We start from the raw sequence: 5,258 nt of genomic DNA, 5'->3' as shown, positions 1-5,258 counted from the left end.
TTCACAAATTATCCAAATATATTATGCAGTTCTAAATTAATATACAGTGACTAATTCGGCTTTTTCAATATTGTTCATTGTAGGATTGCATATGTATTCTTGATCCAAGTTTTGGTTTCCGTTAACTTTCATTAATTAACAGATTTCATATACACATCAGGCAAAATCACATACACACACATCTATATACAGTATGTACATATATATATATATATAAATTTTTTATATATATATATATATATATATATATATATATATATTCACTAAAATTTTAGAGCTAATAGAATTAGCATGCCATTATTCTTATTTCAGGAATATCCCCCCAACTAGCATGGAAAAAAAAATATATAAATCTGAAACGCAAAGAGCGACAAGAAACAGAAAGGCAGGAATCAGCCAAGAACTGCAGGTCTATTAAAGATTTTATAGCACCACAAATACCATCCACGTCAATATCTGCTGTTACAACAAAGAAACAGGAAGAAAGAAATAATACTCATGATGATAATTCAGTGACATACAAATTGCAAGATCAGGGAACAGTTAATTTAAATGCAGAGACAAATTCAAATGCCTCTTCTACTAATCAACCCAGGCCTAGTTCTTCTAGCTTGATTATTCCTGTATCAGCACTGCCTGTAACACCAATATCTAAGGATATACCTTCAGAAAGTGACAGAGAATCAGATATTCCTGCAAGCATAAAGAACTTGGTTTCTGAAGCAAATCATGTAATTGAATCGAATCCAGGCAACGAAGGATCAACTGCTGGACTTTTAATATCCATCACAAGCAAATCTGAAAGAGATTTTTGCTCAACATCCATTTCAGCCACTTAATGATCTACCATTTGATGCTCGTGTCTATGAGAGGAAAATTATGAATGACTCAGTCCTAAGAAAATGGCTAACATACAACAAAGAAAATAGGTGCTCATATTGTTCATACTGCTTAGCCTTTGAACTACCTAGTACTTGTTGTAAATCACCCTCTGTCCAAGGCTTTAGAGATTACAGGCGTATAAGCCAGAGCTTGGCTATATACATGAATCAACAACATGTAAAAAATGGTCTGCAGTGTATCAGTGTGGTTAATAATGGCACCTAAGATGACTTTTTAGCAACTTCTCTGAATAAAAGGAGAGAAGAAGTATTGAAGCAGAGAAGTATTGTTATGAGAATTATAGATATCATAAAGAGGTTAAGCAAACAAGCACTTCCTTTTCGAGGTCACAGAAATGAATCGGCCTACACTTTAGATAATGATGTTTTGAATCATAGTAATTTTTAGCTACAGTGCAGTTAATGGCAAAATATGACAGCACTATGGCAGCTCATGTTTCTTCAGTGCAAAGCAAGTCTGAGCAGAGAATAAGACGATTAGAACAACACGGAAAGGTTCACAGTAAAGGTCGTGGTGGACGTGTTACATACCTGAGTAAAATAACTCTAAACTATTTAATCAACATTATGACAAATATGATTCAAGAAAAAATTGGGCAAGAAGTTAATCAAGCAAAATACTATTCTATACAGATTGATTCAACGCAAGATATTTCATCCATTGATCAATTTAGTATTATTATTCGATATGTGCTTCAAGGTAATATATATGAGCGACTACTTTCAGTTGTACCAAGTAATGACGGAACAGGACAGGGACTTTTCGATCTATTAATCAAAACGTTACGTCATAAAATTGACCCAGAAAAATGTGTATCTGAGGGCACAGATGGAGTTGCAAGCTACCATGGGCAGTAGAAGGGTTTGCAAAGTAGAATTGCTGATGGGGCAGATCAACATGTTCATATAAGGTGCTATGCCTATGTTTTGAATCTAGTGATAACCGAGACTACAAAATGTTGTGTACCTGCAGTTTCCTTTTTCAATTTTCTTCAGAATTTAGCTACATTTGTGAAAGCATCATACAAGCGAATGGCTGTATGGATAGAAGTGGTAGGAAAACATCTGGGACAAGAAAAAAATGAAACAATTAAAGCTAATAGGTGAGACTAGATGGTCGAGGAAATCAAATGCATCAACAACTATATCTGGATGCTTTGATGATGCTTCTGTGATTACTTGTGTGGATTTATTGGTATGCTTAACAATGATTCAACAATCAGACAAGTTTGATGCAAAAATAAAGTATGAAGCAAACTTTTTCCTTCAGTCTTCAAAAGTTTGAAACCATATTGACTGCATTTACTTATTTGTATACAGTCCCTTTATCAAAATACCTGCAGACCTGTGGATTAGATATGTTTACTGCATGGAGTTTGGTAGATACAGCTACAACAAATTGATGCTTTGGAAGATGCATTCCCAGTTAAGAGAAAGAAGAAGAAGATAAAAATGGCTGATAAACTTGCTAGTGATGAAGGAAGCTCCTCAGATGCCCTAGTTGATTTTAGAGTAATTGTGTTTAATTGAATAATGGATTGTATTTGTTCAATCACTGGAATCACGCTTTGTACAACACAAACAGTTGTATAAAGATTTATCTTGCTTGGACTCTACAAATTTTAAAACAATTGCTGAGAAAAGTCTTGAAGATGAAGCATTGAGAGGAATTATCTATCAAGTTGTTCCCACAAATCACCAAAAATCAAGTGAAATTGGAACTGTTTTCTTTTGCTTCAAACTTTGATGTTTTAAAGCTATTACTTAATGATGGTGAAAATGTGGGCAGCAGTTGCACCAACTGTAAAATGCGCACTACTTGCCCATCTTGTATATTGAAAATTCTAGCTTCCAACAGACTTCATGACAAGGCATATGATAACCTTTATGAGCTGTATAAAATAATTTTCTCATTATCTGTTACCCAAGTACAGTGCGAGAGGGCATTTTCAAAACAGACGATTATAAAGACAAGGCTAAGAAATTCAATGACTGAGACAAACTTGGAATCTTACATGTTACTATCCATTGACAAGGGAATGTTAGATGAGCTGGACAATGGAGTAATTATTAACAGATTTGCACAATCCTCCAGTGAACTTAAGCGATTGCTCCTAATATAGTAGGCTGCATGTAATAGGTTTTTGTAATTTTTAGCTGTTTATATACAAATTGTGCAGTACAAGTATGCTTAGATATATCCAAATATTATTTCAAAATTCTTAATAAATTGGTATATGCATGTTATACTTCTGTATTGAAAATATACTTTTATTTGGTGTATTTCACAAGGGTCTTATAAAAATTATGAAAGTAAGTAACCAAACCATATAAATCTAGTCTTTTGACGGGCTAGACTAAATAAAGGGGAGGTGATAATAGTTGACTTATGTATGATTAATGATAAATGCTATTATATGTTTAAATTATTTGAAAGCAAACCTAAGTAGAAAGCGTATAAAGAATGCAGGCTATATGTATCTTCTTGATTTTCTTTACAGATTTATTAGATTAAATTTTTAGTTTGCAAACATTTCAAAATAACACTACATTACATGTCATTAAACTTTTGATTAGAAATTCAACTAAGCAATTATGCATCTTTATTTGGTTCCAATAATTTGTCTTCTGTGTTTCCACATGTGGATTTTCAAATATTTTACATTTTTGTTATGTGAACTCTATTATAGTGTTATGGCGGAGGGTTGGAGTGGACCCCCTCTTTTGTCACCTGGCAACCACAATTTTTAGACCCAGTCCGCCACTGTTAAGCACTGATATTTGCCATGGAGTTATTAGGCCTATGTATATTACTTGTTCCTTGCACAGTTGTTTGCGAACAAGGAAAGCCAATAAATGAAACTTGGTGTGTGTGTATTTGTGTAGAGTTATTAGGCCTATGCCTATTGCTTGTTACATGTGAGCTTGTTTGTAAACAAGGAAAACCTACTAAGACTTTGTGTGTGTGGGCGTGTGTGTGTGTATGTGAGTTTGGGACGACAAACAACGCACTGAAATACCTTACATGGGCCACGTATCCGGTTTATGCCATTTTGGCTTTGCATAGTCGTATATCACATTAGCAAAGTGAACCAGTGACATTTTTATACGCGACTTATTCAACAAAAGTCCTTTAGAAAGTTCCGAATGGTATGCTCCGTTTCAGAACGAAGCCATTCAAGTTCATTCCATTGTCTCTTTTCAGAATAATCTCTCTCTCTCTCTCTCTCTCTCTCTCTGTTTGTCCATCTGTTCCACACAAACCCAAGGTTTAATCTGCGCTCGTGTCGTAACACAACTCAATTGTTCCAACTCGTTCGTCTTTTGTCTTTTCTTTCGTCTTTTTAATTGTGTGTTTTCGATTTTGATCAAACGTCCTTAAGGATTTTTTTACTTTATTCATGCTGTTCACAACGAATTTTATAAACCAATAGCTTGTAATATAGTAATCCAACTATTTTTATTCGTAACGTGTAAATGAATCTATTCAGCAAGTGAAATGTTATTGACTTTCAATTCCATTAAAAATTAATTTGGGGCAGACCCAATGGTTCTACGCTAGAAGGCAGTGCGTTACAATGAGACCTGACATAACTGATGGTATTTTCTCATCTGGAAAAGGTTAAGGTAAACAAAGCTTTTGGGTGACCATCTTTAAATTCCTATCTTGGTCTTAGACTCATTCAAGAAGCTGCCTATATAGCTATATAGCGGGGTAGCCCTATAGTACTAGTTTCTAGATATCTCTCCTCTCTCTCTCTCTCTCTCTAGAAAAGGTTAAGGTTTGCCCAAGCTTTTTGGTAACCATTATTAAATTTATATCTTAAAGTTGACTTTATTAAAGAATTGTCTGACTCTAAGTGTGGTATGGTACCAGCCTCTCCCTCTCTCTCTCTCTCTCTCTCTCTCTCTCTCTCTCTCTCTCTCTCTCTCTCTCTCGTCTTCATTTCGAGATATTTTTTTCGTGTATATCATTTACATATTTTATCTCGTAGATCAGGAGTTTTGTTGTTGTGTTCTAAATGTTTGCAATTTTGTGATCAAATGTTATAGTGAGTGATATTGGAGTTTTAAAATACATTTTGCATTTTTGAACTATACTCTATAATTGTAAACATTTCCTTATAGAAATATTGCTTCACTTGAAATATGTATTTCATATTGCTCTAGCTGATAACAAACCCACCAGTGGCAACTTCACGTTATTCGTTATTCATGTAATCAATACACAGATATACTGTGTTTACCAATGCCTTTCCAGCCATATTTGGTCTAGTGTTGTGGCCGTCGACTTCCCGCCAAATATGAGCCAATATTGGTTAACTCTTCCGTGTTCTAACCGTCTTCCTTTCTGCT

Source organism: Macrobrachium nipponense, chromosome 19, assembly GCF_015104395.2.
Source record: "Macrobrachium nipponense isolate FS-2020 chromosome 19, ASM1510439v2, whole genome shotgun sequence".
Taxonomy (NCBI): Eukaryota; Metazoa; Arthropoda; class Malacostraca; order Decapoda; family Palaemonidae; genus Macrobrachium; species Macrobrachium nipponense.
Note: the sequence above shows the minus strand (reverse complement) of the source record.